The sequence below is a fragment of the Peromyscus californicus genome, unplaced genomic scaffold (genome assembly GCF_007827085.1).
Source record: "Peromyscus californicus insignis strain IS unplaced genomic scaffold, ASM782708v3 Scaffold_4__1_contigs__length_199733344, whole genome shotgun sequence".
Lineage (NCBI taxonomy): Eukaryota > Metazoa > Chordata > Mammalia > Rodentia > Cricetidae > Peromyscus > Peromyscus californicus.
The window spans coordinates 3,560,796-3,578,723 of NW_026294562.1; the positions used below are offsets into that span (position 1 = coordinate 3,560,796).

The following is a 17,928-nucleotide window of genomic DNA, read 5'->3' on the forward strand; positions in this document are numbered from 1 at the left end:
ATTTGTTTTGTGCTGGCCAACTACTCCTGGGCCTGGGGCCTGCCCTGGAGGGTGGTTGATATTTCCAGTGATACTCCACTGGAGAAAACTGATTTTCCCTTTGACAGTGGGTATCAGTTACAGACCGCTTCTTCGTATGGGCTGGGAACCCGTGTTCACTTTCCCCTCTCCGTTCTAGAACTCCATCTGCCTTGACCCTGGTGCACGCTACCACGGTCTCGCTCTCATCTGTGCTTGCGTCCTGTTGTTGAGTCAGGCCTTCACTGTGAGGCCTACAACAGTCTGCAATTCATTACGTAGCTTAGGCTGGCCTCAGACTCATCACCTTCTTGCCTATGCCTCTGAAGTGCTAGGATACTAGCATGTAACATCTCACCTGGCTCCACATATTCATTTTATTCGATATGTATCAACTAAATGCCTTGTATGCCTTGTATATAACATACCATGCTGGGTTCTAGGAAAAGGAAGATAAGGTAAATATGATCGGTCATTAAAGAGGTCTAGATAGTCAATTACCTGTATTACCTACAGTTAAACATGGTCGTAAGACACTAACTGGAAAAACAAACAACGCGTAAGTTTTAAGCTACATGCCATTCTGTGCAGTACGATGAAATACTGTACCTTTCTGCTCCACTCCCATGGAAGATGTGAATCTTTGCTGTCAGCAATGTATCTACAATGTTTTCTATCTGCCTGCTAACTGCTGAGCATTCCTTTCAGTTAACAGACTGAAATCAAAGTACTGCAGAATTTCTGTTCAAGTAGTCTTTATTTTACTCAAGAAAAGGACTAAAAGTACACAGAAAGTAATACTGGCACTATTATTATGTTATTTTTATATTTCTGTGTTATTAGTTACTATTTTCCTGTGTTTAATTTATGAGTTTAATTTTACCATAGTGATACATGTATAAGAACTACTATAGTATATGAAAGGTAGACACCACCCACATCTCAAGTATATAGCAATAACAGCTCCAGAAAAGCATGGTGTGTTACTGCTGTTTGGGGAAAGACGAACTCAGTTTCTACTTCTTTTAACTGAGGCAAAGGTCAAATGTATAGTAGGGAAAATAGAAATCCAGAAGTCAATTGAATATTGATTGATTTCTGATCCAAAATTGGAATCCAGAAATCAATCCAATATTGAACCTACTGGACGGATGTGTTCCTCCATCCAGTAGGATCAATAGTTTAAAAAGCTATTTTATGAAATTCATGGTCACTGAAACATGAGCAAAGATGTCACAGACGTACATACAGATACAAATTATGTATGTGTCCATCTATCACTCACTCAGTCTACCTCATAGATTGTTGCTCTATTACTCTTTTATTCATCTGCAAAGTGAAGTTTCTTAAGTGTTGGGATAATTAAATTGTTGGAAGCCTTGCTCCAGAAGGGCTCATGGACCCAGAATGGATGTGTGGAGTCAGCGCCATGAAGAAATTGTGACCACCTCTTGTCATTCAAACAAGTGGCCCCAGATAGCCTAAGCTGTCTTTATTTTCACAGTTTCAGTGGTTTGCATGAATGGTTTTACAATTAGTTTTACTTCCTAAGTTTTTAAAAATGGTTACAATAACTGCCAGTTTGTTCTTGCTTCGTTCCCCTTCCATCTCCTAGCTCTCCCACAGGTAGCCATTACCTTTGCGATCTATCCCTCTACCGTCAGAAGCAGAAGCAGTCTTGCAAGCTACAAAGGACGCTCTCTGACTAGGCACACCTACATGTAGAACAGTGTGCCTAATTGGCAGCACATGCAGTTACAGCGGATGCAGGGTGAGAGATAATTTTGTCTCTTGTGGTTAATATTTACATGTGGTAGGGTCTGGGTTCTCACAAAGCTGGATCAAGCCATCTACACTTTGTACTACTCTATTTATCCAATAGGCAACATGACCTGGAAATTCAATCGTTGTCACCGTTGATCCCTTGTCCTTACGTCCATCTCTCTTCACTTCTTGTGATAATGGCACAGTTATTAGAAATGAGGGAGCTGTGGGTTTCTATGATTCTGCTTCATTCCCTGTTCCTTGAACGATCCCATTAACTCCTGATACCATCTATTTAATAACATTTCTTTAAAACTCTATGGTTAAAATCATTCTTTCCAGAACAGTTATGCAAATATGTATCATTAAACATCATGACCTACTATTACTCATTCAGGAGAGCAGTATGGCTAGAGCAAGGTGAGCTCATAGTACACACGTTCCAGGGGTCATGCCCAGAATCCTGAAGCAAACTGTCCACAGGTCCTTGCCACAAGGAGAGCCAATCATGCTACTCTCAGGCCTTGTCCCCTAAGGAAGTCCCAGGCTCCTGCCACAGATGACAGTAAACAGTTCCACGGACTTCTGCATATAACTGGCACGGTACACTACTATCCCAATAAATATTTACAAATACGGGTATTCTGAGCAGCTCCTGTAACAGGTCAAACTATGTTCTATCCTTAACAAAATGCACAGTGTGTATGGAAGTCTTCCCCTCCTCCCAGCCATGTAACTGGAATCTGCAGACAGTGATGGTTAATATGACAGGATCCAGAATCACCTAGCAGACAGATGTGAGAGCATTTCTGTGATCGATTACCAAGATTAGGCCAGCTTCTGGGGATCCCTGTGAGGAACCATCTGGATTAGGTTAAGGGTGGGCAGTGCCATCCTATGAACTGGGGCGTAGGACTGAATTAAAAGGTGGAATTAAGCTGAATAGTAACACTCATCACTCTGCTGGTTGCCTACAGAGAAAACATGGCCACCATCCTCATCCCTCCTGCCTGGGCACCTGCCAGGATGGGCTGTATGCCCTGGAACTGTAAGCCAACTTCTGCCTTAACTTGCTTCTTCTCAGGGTGTTTTACACAGCAAGAGGACAAAGGATAATGCAGGACTCTTGTTTTCCTGACTGAAGACTTTATGCATCATGACATCCTTCCTTTATTATTACCTCACCTTGCTTGGCTTCACATTATCTTGGAAAACTATAATTAGATGGACCATTAGCTTTTCATTACAGAAGAGGAGGTGTGGAAGAGACTTCTGCAATTTTTCCTGGAAAGACTGATTTGCAAAGGTGACTCAGGAACAGCTCTGTGGGCTTTGGAGTTCTTTGAGGCACAGTCTGGGTGCTGCCCTGGAGAACTGCTGGCATCCTGTGATCATTGCACACTATTTACTAACTTTCTACCTTGGGCAAATAATTTATCCTTAATACTTATGTCAAAAATTCTTCATGTATGAGACAAGGACAACACTATTTATTTCTTAAGGTAGTTGTAAGACTAGAATCTGTGAAAACTATGCAAAAAGGCACTGGCATACAGTAAGCAATAATTAATGTTAGCTGATATAATACTATTAATGACAGCCAGCTAGCTCTGCAACCAGAGCAGAGGCAAGAGTAGAAATCCTACAGCCTTTTTTATTTTCCCATTGCTATATGCTACAGTAGTAGTAGTAGTAGTAGTAGTAGTAACACAATAAACAACTGTGGGCAGGGCACGGGGTACATGTCTATAGTCTCAGCTGCTTGTGTAGCTGATACAAGATCACTAGAGCCCAAGAGTCTTAGGCAGCATAGTGAGACCAAGAAACTAAATAGCATTTGATGGTTCTATGGGTAAATACATGCACTTGGTGTACAAGCCTGAAGACCTGAGTTTGATTCCCAGAACCTGCATAAGGGTAGAAGGAGAGAACTGACTCCACAAAGTTGTCCACCATCCTCTACATAGAAGGGGAGAAGTGACTACCCCAACTCACCTCTGACCTTTACAGGCATACCCATCCAACCACACACAAATACATGTAATAAAATGTTGTAAGCCCATGAGTTAGAAACTTTTGAGTCTTGCATTATATTTGGTTTATACTAAATGCTAGCATATTTTAATTTTCAAGATTTATTGGATTTTAAAATCAGAGTGAATAATTTACATAGCTAAATTCATCTTTCTCCTTGCTCTATAATAATCTATGTACCTAGAGGTTAAACTTGTTGATTTAAAACCATTATTAATATTAAATCAATAAATAATTGATCACCATTATGAAGGCAACTTAGATTCATAAATGTTAAATTTTATGGCTTTATTGTGTTATTAAAGCATGGCCATAGTTTAGATCTGTTTTCACTCCATAGTTGGTAACAGCTTTGATACAGGCTTCGCTGCCCAACAGCAATGTCAACTGACAGCAGAGGGAAGGAAGCCCATTGTTAGATATCGTTGTGTCAAACTGTGTCCTGTGTTTAAGTCTACCATGCACTCATGGAGAGAGGAGCGTGTTCAGCTCCAAGTGCCAGGTCTAACTGTGTTAAGTTCGGTAGGTATTTACTGAGTGCTCATTGTGTGCTAGACTAAATTCTAGATGGTGTGAGGAATATAGAATAGATAAGCAGGCCTGAACCTTGAGGAACCTAGTGTCCTGTGGAAGAGTACAGATAAAGGGACACAAATTGTGACCAAAGTTTTACAAGAGAAAGGACCGTAATTGTCAGGAAACATTTCATGAGTAGGTAGCATTCAAACTGAATGAAATTATGGGGAGAGAGTTGAAATTTTATGAACAAAAATAATTCAGTTTACTTGTCCCTAGTATATGCAAACATCACAACAGTTTAGAAACATGCAAGATTTCTTAGAAAAACTGATGATCTGGGCTATTTCAAGTTATATCTAAAATTTCACTATTTCAGCATATTCGATCTTCTCTGCTACTGGAGACACTCAATACTGATCACACCTAGTGCCAGTCTTCCGGATTCAGTACTTAACCCCTACAAACTTTAAGCAGCCCAAGAAATGTGGGGAAGAAGGAAGAGCAATTGGTGAGCCTCACCATCTCTGCACAGTACATAACCATGGTCAGCAAAGACTGCTTTTTCCTTAAACAAGAGCTTCACTCACAAGTCGAGAATGGGAGAACCTGAGATTGGAGCAAGTTGGATGTATCAACTGGAGAGAGAGAGAGAGAGACAGAGACAGAGACAGACAGACAGACAGAGAACACATGTATATCCCATATCTGGTATCACCCCTCTACACTGAAGGGGCAGAGAAAAAGAACACTGTTGAGGAGGAAGGTATGAAGCTACACTGAGAAGGAATGGGGTAACTCACAGTGTGGTTATCTGGAAACAGAACCTGCCACAGATGGTGGCACTGTTTATACTACATATAGAGTTTATACTGCATATAAATCTTCATCTCAATACATTAACACCATTTAAGATTCATTGATGCATTTGAATGGTGTCTCCCACATCCCAGTCACTAACTCTGGCGTTATCACTGTTCTAGATAAGGCTGTGGTCAGCAACCCTTGAATGTCAGCCATTGCTGATTTTGAGGTTTGTTCTCAAAGACTGCTCCCAGGACCAAGAATGTCCCAGCTCTGGTTACTCATATCAGAGTAAGGAGGTAACGGTTAGATATATTCCAGCTTGAATTCTGATGTGTATGTGTATTTTCCAGGGATTTTTCTAGTCTAGAGTCACTAGCAGTATATTTTAAAGTTAATATAAATTGTTTAAAGAGATCTGTTTATTGCTTATTACTGTATTACGAACAAATTAAAGATCCAGGAACACATAAATCATCTACATTAATTCTCAACAGTTTACTGTGCAAGCAATGTTATTCAAGCAAAAATAACATCCCTATCCCTAGACCAAGGGTTGAACTCTGAGCTGCAGGGAGAGAAAAGGGAGGCATGAGGTGTGCTATTCTGTAGCCTGGCCTTGAATCTATTACTTGTAAATGTCTCAGTTTCCAGTACTTGTTGTGAGAATTTAACCTAATTGTGTTTATACACGTTGGGCAGGAAATTAGAAACCACAGCCTTGCGAGTTTTTATCAATAGATTAGATCTAACTTGGGCTCAATGCTACCACGATGGCTAACAATACTGTAGCTTTGGCTCTTTTGTTTTCTCTCTGAAAGGCTCAAGCTCCTTTAGTGGAGCAGTATCCCTTTCAACTCCATTCGTCTAGACATTACCCAAGAAGTAGCATGAAATCAGGGTCCAAATGGATTGGCAGAAGTAAAAAATAATGTATATCCACACAAACACAGGCAATCCAAGTACAGACTTAGACCTTTACACACAGAACTCATCATGTCTTTTACCCTGGAGAAGACTTACTTGTAAAACCCTAATCTAGACAACATGTTACGATACAATTATGTAGAGAGAATTTAAGATTCGTTTATAATTATATATAATCAAAATAGATGGAAAATATGCTGGGGAATATTTTATTATATAGGGAAATGATGAAAATAACAAGTTGTTAAATCATATACATAGTCTGGTCACACATTTCTTCTTAAAAATCTGGTATATTATAGAATCACCAAAACTACTGGTTCAACAAAAACAAAATAAATTCATAAAATAGATTATACATACAAATAATATATATTCATTTCACCTTTTAATTGTTTTTATTAATTTTGGTGATGATTAGAATAAAGAAATGAAAATATATGCTATAAAATATTAGTAGCATCTATCTCAGGTCTTAGTTTTCCTGTCTAAACATTCTGTTTTAATTCTTTTAATGGACAGACATGATTTTATAATCAGAAATATGTAACTAAGATAAAAATCTAATATTCAAAGCTCAGTGATACACAGTGATAAAAAAGACATTTTTGTTTTGGGGGACATTTTATTGAAAGGGGCAATAAAACATTATATGAGGGCTGAGGAGATGGTTCATTGTTACCCAGACTGAAGACCTGAGTTCAATCCTGGGAACCCACAAGATGGAAAGAGAAAATCAAGTCTCATAAGCTGCCCTCTGACCTCCACGTGGGGGCCATGCAAAGGCACATGCATGCATATACAAACACGCAATAGTTAAATAGATAGATGGATAGATGATAGATAGATAGATAATAGATAGATAGTAGATAGAGACAGATAGATAGACAGATGATAGAGAGAGAGAGAGAGAGAGAGAGAGAGAGAGAGAGAGAGATAGATAGATAGATAGATAGATAGATAGATAGTACAATACGAGGAAGCTGTGTCAAGTGTGGTGTACATAAGGGTTTGGGGAGAAGGGATGATAAAATAACATACTTTAGAGATTAAGAAAGACTTTTTGGAAGCTGTAGCATGTTAGAATAATAAAAGTAGAAATATCTTTGTGCAGTGGCACTTAGTACAGCCAATGGGGTTTACTCAAGTGTGATTATTGCTGATGAAAACTCTAGGGACAGAATGTGCTTAAGAAACAGGAGCACAAAACTGCAAGTTCTTCATCAGTGTTTTTTTTTTTTAAATTTGGAGTTTAATTTTGAAGTTATTTTATTTTTAGGATCTAAACTTATTTTATTTTTCCTTTTATTAAAAATGATTCTCTTCTCATACAATCTTCTTGATTATAGTTTGCCCTCCCTCTACTCCTCCTAGTTCCTCCCAACCTCCTCTTCACCCCACAACCACTCTCTTTTTGTCTCTCATTGGAAAAGAACAGGATTCTAGGAAATAACCACCAAACATGACAAAATGAGATACAATACGATGAAGCAAAAACTATCATATCAAAGTTGGACACAATGACCCAACAGGAGGAAAAGAGCCCCAAGAGCAGGCACAAAAGTCAGAGACACACTTGTTCTCACAGTCAGGAGTCCCATAAAACACACTAAGCTAATAGCTATACTGTATATGCAGAGGACCTAGTGTAGACCCATGTAGGCCCTGGGCTTGCTGCTTCAGTCTCTGTGAGCTCATATGAGCCTCGCTTACTTGATTCAGAGGGCCTTGTTCTCCTGGTGACCCCCTGTACTCTGACTCTTATAATATTTACACCTCCTCTTCCACAGTATCCTCTAAGCTCCAAGGGGGAGTTTTGATGGAAATGTCCAATTTAGACTGTCTCTCCACAAAATGTCTGGCTGTGGGTCTCTGCATCTGTTCCCATCTACTGCTGGAGGAAGCCCGTGTGGAAACCCAGTGCAATGGAAACTTCCTAGAATCTATGAAGATGATCCTAATGAGGACTCTTAGTAATGGGGGATACAGTCTCAACTGGCCATCTCTTGTTGCCAGCCAAGGCTTCCAGTGGTGGGACTGGATTGCATTCAGTTGAGTTGTTGGCCAAAGGGATCCCATGGAATTCCTCAAACGACCCACACTGTTGCTAAGACAAAATGTTGCTAAACAGACAGTAGGGCCACATTGCCAAGGACAACACCCACACAGCTCACTGAGTATGGAGAAGGCAAGCTGGTGACTGCAGCGAGCCCTCACACTTATGCCCTAGCCTCTTCGGTGTGGGACGGTACTCTGTGGGCTACCAAAAGAGAAATAAGGACACCAACCCAGCCACAAAACCTCTGACCTACAATCTGTCCTGCATGCATAATGTGATAAGGCAATGGTGGTACAGAACTTGTGGGAGTAGCCAATCGATGTCTGGTTTTGATTGATTTGACATAAGGCCCAGTCCACGAGAAGGAACCCACAACTGACACTGCGTGGTGAGCAAGTACCAGAGGCTAGACAGCCCAGGGTGGAACCAAACACCACTGTCCTATAAGTAAATAAGCAAACAAACAAATCAGTCGACCAATCAATAAGGGAAGGAGGGAAGGAAGGAAGGACCAATAAAATGATACCTAGCCAGCATTCTGCTACACCCAGAGGTCAGTCCCTTATCTAGCCATTATCTGAAGTTACTTTCTAACATTATAAAAATCAGGAATTTATTAAATTTACTGTATTGTTCATCAAACAGTAAGAGGAAGGTTAAATTAATCTAATTCAACCCTAAATTTGAGACGTCTTTTTGTTCTAAATTTTCCTTACAGAAACAATCTTGTGTCATTCAAGTTCACCACTGTGCTCTTGAGAAAGTATCCAAAGTCAGGGTCTCACCTAACTCACACACCAGCAACAGGCCTAGCACCTGAGCTTGACTGAGCACTCAGAAAGAACGCAAGCTTCTGGAAAGGAGGATGTGGGACATCCACAGAGATGGCGAAGACTACAGCCAGCTCAGACCATGTGCAGGTCCAAAGGGAATTACTTCATCTTGCTCCTTTTTATATACAAGTGAGATAGGAACACTGAATTTTAAAAAAATGATAAAAGACATTTTTAAATCTATCAATTTAAATTATTCAGAAACTTGAAGAAATGAAAAACAAATAGTCTATTTTTTAGCAATCACTATCATATATGAAATGAAGATTTTTCACAGAAAAAAGGTTATTACTTTGAAAATCTGACAAGTTCATATTGTTAATAATATTCAGGTAAAATGTGTCTAAATTAATATTATTGCCTTGGGTTATTTTTATCCTCTTAATCATTTTCTCTTGTACTGATCCCCTTTTTCTATAGCATATGCTCCACCATGCTATAATTTAAGATTCAATTCATTAGAGAAAAAATATAGAATTATTAGGACATGCTTCTACAAGAAATTCCTAAAATAAACTGGGTTCTTTCCAAACCAATGAAGTAAGCCCAAAAGAAAGCCCTGGCTCCCCCTCAGCTCTGCCTCTTCCCTGGCTGTGGATAAGTTCACATAGTGCAACCTCTTTCTTGACTTTACCGACGCTTTGGTTGTTTCTGAGGCATGGGAGAAAGACGGGAAAGACTGACATGCACAGGAAGGAAGCCCTCACCCAGGAGTCTGCTGGATTTCAGCACAGGACTGGAGAGATGGTTCAGTGCTTAAGAAGCCTCACTGTTCTTGTAGAGGACCCAGGTTAGGTTCTCAGCACCAGTGACACGGGGTCTCATGTGCTGCACATACACGCACCCAAACACACCACACACACACACACACACACACACACACACACACACACACACACACACACACACACACACGCTGAAATAACTATTAAAAAGTAAACAATTCCATCACAATCACTGACACTTAAGGCTGTCACCTTTCTCATCTGAAAGCTGCAATTTCTGGTGATCTCACCAGAAACTCCTATTCAACCTATCAGCTCCTGGTTTTACTTTTCCACATTATGTTATTACCTTCAGAGTCACCCACCCTCAGCTCACTTATCAAAAAGACGAAGAAAATCAAAGACAGCACAGCAACAAAACCAAGGAACAAGAGCGGTTTCTCAGAGACCTTTTGAGATGTGCACTACTGTGCTTTCTGTGGCTGTGATAAAACATTCTGGGACAGCAACTTGGGAAGGAAAAGGTTTATATGTCTTATGCATCCAGGTTATAGTCAATTGCTGAGAGAAATAAAGGCACGGTCTCAAACAGTAGCTACGGAGAGAAGCTGCTTGCTGCTGACTCGCTCTGGCTCACGCTCAGTGGCTTTCATACACAGCACACGACTAGTACTAGAAAATTACTTCAGTCGTCAACCAAGACTATCTCACAGACTTTGCCAGAGGCCAACCTGATCTGAACAATCCCTCAAATGAGACTCCCTCAGACAACTGGAGGCTCAGCTAAACCAAAAGACCTAAGGACACAGTATCTGGGCATCTTTTGTTATCAAAATGTGCAGCACAGATCAGTAAAATGACCGCTTCCCTTTTCCCTGTACAGAAGTCAGCTAATTTATAACTTTTCAGTATGAGAAGCATCTAATATGTGTGTTAGTTAGCCATTCTTTTTTCTTACCTTTAGGCTATAACCCAGAACAATTAGTATCCCTACTATGGAGAATTACACTAAAAAATATTACATATGAAATCTATTGATTTTCTCATTTCTGATAATTCTTTGCAAATTTGCATATATAATATTTAACCAGAAGCCTCAGGACAAAAATAAAGACTCTCAAAACGTCCCCCAGGTACCACTGGATCTCTTTATCCCACAGTCCTGGGGTAGCTGAACCATTCTAAGAACTAGCAGAAACCTCTATCATTCTGTCAAGCATGAGCATCAGCAGGTCTATGCTGCACCACACAGGCGGATCAAAACCCAGTCTAAGCAGGCACTGTGTACACAGCTCTCGTCCCAGCATTCCACAGCTGTCAGCAGGAAGAACAGCATTTCAAGTTGACCCTCAGCAACACAGTAAGTTCAAGGCCAGACTATGTCTCAAATCAAACCACAACAGAACAGGAATAACAACATTAAATCCTTAATAACAGCAGCTGGACTGACTTAGTAGACAAACGTGCTCTCATCCTTTCAATAGTAGTGACAATGAAGTCCACAGAACTCACTACAGTCACTGTTTGGCACTCCTAGCTTTATTAATTTTCAAGCATCACAACAACTCTAGGTCCAGATATGTAAACGCTATCCCAACATTAGAAGTGAGTTCATTAACGTGCCAGGAGTGTGAATGCGCACAAACTTACACTAGGGGCTCAGCTGAGATTATGATCCACACGGGTCTGAGTCTGAATTCCTTATTTTTTTAGGATTTATTTTTTATTTCATGTGTATGGACGTCTACCTGCTTGTATGTTTGTGTATCACATGAGCACACTGCTCATGGAGGCCAGAAAGAAGTACTTGGTCCCCTGGACCTGGAATAGTGAGCTGTTTTAAGCTGACACATGTGTTCTGGGAACCAAACCCTGGTCCTTTGTCAGAGCAGTAAGTGCTTGAGCTGCTGGGCCACCTATCCAGTCACAAGTCTGAATTCTTAGCCAGTACGAAAATATATTTCTTTTCTAATTATGCTATTTTTGCATAGACCAAATACAGAAAATTCCAGGAGTATAACACATTTCTAAATCAAAGAAAAGGGAAATGATAAGTTATGAAACTGGAGAGCTGTTAAAACAGCCCTAAGAAATAACACCTTTTCTTGCTCTTAGTTCTTATATTTAGCAAGGAATTCAGGTAAAGAACTTAACAGTGTATATAGGAAATTCAGAAACATCATTATACATGGGCATTAAATAATGAAATTTTTACCAGAAATGTAGAAGAAATGGCAAGTTTAAACAAAATCCCCATACAAGAGCATCAACTTTACCTGGCTTATGGCAGAAATATTTTTGTGCTCTGGTAGATTTACAGAACGATTGCTCTGAGCAATGTCCCTGGCCTACTGTTCCACAGCAAAGCATTGTTGGAAGGTTTCTGCTCTTATTTTATATCAATAAAAGAGTCAATGCAATTCACAGGAAGAGATTCTCTCATGAAAGGAAGTGATGGGAGTGTGTCAGAGGCACAATGACCCTGAACATAGAATGTCAGCTGCAGAAGGTGATGCACAGCCCAAAGTTAGCTTTTACCTTATGGTAAGTCATAGAAATCTGTGATAGCTACAATGAAATATCCCAGTGATGTGCTTACAATACTAGAGATCTAGCATTTCTATACTTATGTGCACTCCTGCTCTAGTAGTTATCATAGTAACATTCTGTATTTGCTAAATTCTTATTTATGAATATTACATTTCCTTTAAGCCAATATCACAGCCTATCAGAAATGTGAGTACAAAGCAAAAATGCAGGATTTCAATGATGTAACAGAAATATTTGATAAATTGTTTACTATAACTATTCTCCTAAGTCTAAGAACAATGACTTACTTTAAGTAAACTACTGGTATGTTTTTCTTTTACTTGCATTATTTTTTTTTTTTTTTTTTTTTTTTTGGTTTTTCAAGACAGGGTTTCTCTGTGTAGCTTTACGCCTTTCTTGGAACTCACTTAGTAGCCCAGGCTGGCCTCGAACTCACAGAGATCCGCCTGCCTCTGCCTCCCGAGGGCTGGGATTAAAGGTGTGCACCACCACCGCCCGGCCCATTATTTCTTATAAACACTTAAGTTGGGGCTAGAGAGATGGCTCAGAGGTTAAGAGCACTGGTTGCTCTTCCAGAGGTCCTGAGTTCAATTCCCAGCATCCACATGGTGGCTCACAACATCTATAATGAGATCTGGTGCCCTCTCCTGACCTGCAGGCAATGCAGGCAGAAGACTGTATACGTACTAAATAAATAAACCTCTAAAAAAAAAAAACACTAAAGTTATTCAGCAGGTCATCAGGAACTTATAAATAAAGTAACTCTTTGGAAATTAATGTTCACTTAAAGGGGCAAGGCATTCTTTTCAAAATAGAAACACTGATTCCGAATCTAGTCCTTTAAAGCCCCAAACAAACAAGCAAACAAAGCAAAATTAAACCCAGCAATCAGTCCGTCTCATGGGAAAACTGAAGCTCAGCTTTGAGAATGCTGGGTCATCCACACAGTGATGTGACAACCCTCCTTGAACCTTAGTTTTCAACAGAAATCCGTGAGTGAAAGTGGAGCCGAGACCTGGGGACTGCCAGGGTGCTAAGGGGACAGTGCAGCGGGCTTTCTGCTGGGCCACCAACCAGCTCCCAAGTCACAACACGGAGACTGATTTTTAGTTATGAATGTTTGGCCTTAGCTTATGCTTTTCCCACTAGCTCTTGTAACAAATTAATCTGTTCTCTTCTCCTATATTTTGCCTCAGGGCTTTTTACCTTTCCTTCTTTCTGTATGTCCTACTCCGTGTCTGGCTGGCTGGCTCCCCCTTTCTCTCTGCCCACCAGCCCTACCTATCCCTCTCCTGTCAAGCTATTGGCCGTTCACCTTTTTATCCTACTAATCAGGTACCTTAGGCAGGCAAGGTAACATAGCAACACGTTTACATAATTAAACAAATGCAACATGAACAAATGTAACACACCTTTACACAGGTAAAGTAATATTCCACAACATGAACAAATGTAACACACCTTTACACAGGTAAAGTAATATTCCACAACATGAACAAATGTAACACACCTTTACACAGGTAAAATAATATTCCACAACATGAACAAATGTAACACACCTTTACACAGGTAAAGTAATATTCCACAACATGAACAAATGTAACACACTTTTACACAGGTAAAGTAATATTCCACAACATGAACAAATGTAACACACCTTTACACAGGTAAAGCAATATTCCACAACATGAACAAATGTAACACAACTTTACACAGGTAAAGTAATATTCCACAACATGACACAGGAAAGCCAACAGTGAAACATGAATTACTTAAGGCACAAAAATAAAAAAGTTATTCTTAAAGGAAGAAAAGATCTTATCATAGTAACATTCAACGAGACACAGAAATGAGCCATGCAGCTAGGCATGCTGCATGCTGCCAGCCATGGCCCTGAAGGATGCTCCTAAATGGGAGGCTGGAGAAATGGTTCTGAAACATAGTCATTGAACTTAATATCCATTCCCAAACAAAGTAATACCTTGACAAAATAAAGTTTAAAAACTGTATGAAAAACTACGAAGAAGAGGAGACTTCAAGGAACTTTATGATTGACAAAGAACAGAACTACTTTTTAAAAAATTTAGAAGTATTTATTTTATAAATGTGTATGTATGAAATGTCAGAGGAGAGCCCTGGATCCCCTGAACTGTAGTTACGGACAGTTGTGAGTCACCGTGTGTGCTCAGAACTGAACTGGGGCCTCTACAAGAGCAACAAGTGCTCTTAACCACTGTGCCATCTCTCTAGCCCATCATAAGTCATTCCTAATGAACACGCTTAAAGGAATCAAATAGAAAGGAGACAGAAATATTTGGGTGAGATGAAGGAGGAACCAGAGTTGACAAGTCAAAAAAGAAAAAAAAAAAAACTCAGAAAGAATGACTGAGTGTGGTGGTATTGTGTTCCCCAAAATATTGTGCACCCTAATAAACTTATCTGGGGTCAGAGAACGGAACAGCCACTAGATACAGAGGCCAGAAAATGGTGGCACTCACACCTTTAATCCTAGCATTCTGGAGGCAGAGATCCATCTGGATCTCTGTGAGTTCAAGGCCACACTGCAGACAGCCAGGCATGGTGACACACGCCTTTAATCCCAAGAAGTGAACCTTTAATCCCAGGGAGTGATGGCAAATAGCAGAAAGGTTTATAAGGCGTGAGGACCAGGAACTAGAAGCATTTTGTCTGGTTAAGCATTCAGGCTTTCAAGCAGCAGTTCAGCTGAGATTCATTCTGGATGAGGACTCAGAGGTTTCCAGTGTGAGGAACAGGATCAGCTGAGGAACTGGCCAGATGAGGTAGCTGTGACGTGTTCTGCTTTTACCCACCCGCCACATGGGAGTCCTCAGCCTCTCAGTTTTCATCTACAGCTTTACCTACTCGGGTAACTTCCTATACATTGACTCATATAACCCATGGCACACTATGATTGCAACTTTTCATTTAGCATAATGTTTTGATGCCATTCCTCTTGCAGCATTTACAAGGCACTCCATTCATTAAAAGGAAACTGAACTTCTTCTCATGAATGAATAATAATACATCTCACAGATGTGCAGCATTTTGCTTATTCATTCTTTGGTTGATCAAACTTTGGGTTGTTTCACTCCTTGACTTTTAGAAGCTGTCCTGATTTACAAGTGGAAAGTGTATATATTTTTAGGAAATAACAAGATGTCTCAAAATACAAATATAGTATAAAATGCTAAATCAAGCTCATTATCATAGGTATGGCTTCACATAGTTATCATTTACTTATGGAAAGGACATTTTTCATTTTTTTAGCAATCTTCAAGTGTACTGATATATTGTATCTCCCAATATGTTGTGCACCCTAATAAACTTATCTGGGGTCAGAGAACAGAACAGCCACTAGACAGACATAGAGGCCAGAACATAGTGGCACACACGTCTTTAATCCTAGCATTCTAAAGGCAGAGATTCATCCAGATCTCTGTGAGTTCAAAGCCACACTGGAAACAGCCAGGCATGATGACTCACGCCTTTAATCCCAGGAAGTGATGGCAGGAAGCAGAAAGGTATATAAGGCAAGAAAATCAGGAACTAAAGCTGGATAAGCTTTTAGCTTTTAGCAGCAGTTCAGTTGAGATCCATTCAGGTGAGGACTCAGAGGCTTTCAGTCTGAGGAAACAAAGTCAGCTGAGGAATTGGCAAGGTGAGGATGTGGCTTATTCTGTCTCTCTGATCTTTCAGCATTCACCCCAATATCTGGCTCCCATGTTTTTATTAATAAGACCTTCTATGATTCATGCTACATTCAAGTTTACAATACATTGGCATTACCAATAATCAGTATGTAGTACACTGCAAATCTTCAGAGTGTCCTGCTTAATAATCATGATGGAAAAATGCTGTGGGATGGTCTGTATGTCAAATGTGTTGCTGATTGGTCAATGAATAAATCACTGATTGGCAGTGGCCAGGCAGGAAGTATAGGCAGGACTAACAGAGAGGAGAATTGAGAGAACAGGAAGCTGGGTGGGAGAGACACTGCCAGCCGCCATCAGGACAAGAAAGATGTAAAATACCGGTAAGCCACAAGCCACGTGGCAAAGTATAGATTAATAGAAATGGATTAATTTAAGCTGTAAGAACAGTTAACAAAAAGCCTGCCACGGCCATACAGTTTGAAACCAATATAAGTGTCTGTGTTTACTTGGTCGGGTTTGAGCGGCTTGGGACTGGCGGATGAGAGAGATTTGTCCTGACTGTGGGCCAGGCAGGAAAACTCTAGCTACAAATGGCGCCCAATGTGGGGCAAGAGTTTCCACCTAAAACCTGAAAAAAAAGATTCTAAAACGGAGCTAAAAACAGTTCCTAGTTGTCTCTTTCAAGTTAGCGGCAGTCTGCCGGTTTGAGCTACTGGCGGGTTCCTGGCGTGCGTGCTCGACCTGCCACCGTATAGCGGGAATGAGGCCTCTGCAAGTGGCACAATAAGCTGCTTGGTGGATTTAGCCTTTGCTAGTACAAAACAAAAAAAAGAGGTTTCTGGGCTACATGCTGCTTGGATAAAAACATAAACCCACGATGGCTCCCAGAGCTGGCAATAAGCATACCGCCGCCATGTTGGAAAGCTGAGGTGGGCAGAGCCAGCAGCCACAGCTGCTGCAGTTTAAGGCAATAGATTCACAATAGACAGATTCAGATGTAATAGTTTACAATGTGTATAAAATGTACGTAGGCTTGAAAGAGACTAAAAAGGTGATATATAGAGTTATAGAAACAAATACATAGTTTTAAAAAATAAAGTCTTTAAAGAGACAGTAAAATTAATATAAAAAATAAGCCACGTAAAGATGAATATTACACAGAGAATCTGGATTGTGTTGTCTTTGGGATTTTTAACTACAAAAAAACATTTGATTGTAAAAGCTGTTGAGTTATGCCAAAATGTATATTTTAAAGGTACCTTGACTTCAAAATTTGGATATAAGGATATGTTATTTTGGAAAGGAGACTCTGCTTTTGTTTCCACAGAAAGCCAGAGGCTATGGATTTGTTCCAGATTAAGACACATCAGGTTTGACCAACCAAGACCACCTAAAAGGTCTCCAATGACACCATGGCCCAGATGATCCAACATCCAGAACCGTTTCAAGACAACTGGCTCAGATGATACAGCCTCATGGACTACTCCATGATCCTAAAATTTTCTTTGTTTCCCCAGAAGATACAGCGCCCCCCTCCAGCAGAAAGTAGTAAGAGAAGCTACACCCAAATTCCCAAATATACCAAGCTGACTTTGGAGATGTGTAAAGGTTAAAACCTTTCTTTTTAAGAAAAGAAAAGGGGAAGTGCTATGGGATGGTCTGTATGTCAAATGTGTTGCTGATTGGTCAATGAATAAATCACTGATTGGCAGTGGCCAGGCAGGAAGTATAGGCGGGACTAACAGAGAGGAGAATTGAGAGAACAGGAAGCTGGGTGGGAGAGACACTGCCAGCTGCCATCAGAACAAGAAAGATGTAAAATACCGGTAAGCCACAAGCCACGTGGCAAAGTATAGATTTATAGAAATGGATTAATTTAAGCTGTAAGAACAGTTAACAAAAAGCCTGCCATGGCCATACAGTTTAAAACTAATATAAGTGTCTGTGTTTACTTGGTCGGGTTTGAGCGGCTTGGGACTGGTGGATGAGAGAGATTTGTCCTGACTGTGGGCCAGGCAGGAAAA

At 40.2% G+C, this 17,928-nt stretch overlaps 1 protein-coding gene across 6 annotated transcripts in view; it reads right to left on the reverse strand.

Moving 5' to 3' along the window:
• Atrnl1 (attractin like 1) overlaps positions 1 to 17,928 on the reverse strand; it is a 604,076-nt gene that overhangs the window by 271,089 nt on the left and 315,059 nt on the right. The gene's annotated exons all lie outside the window — the stretch shown is intronic.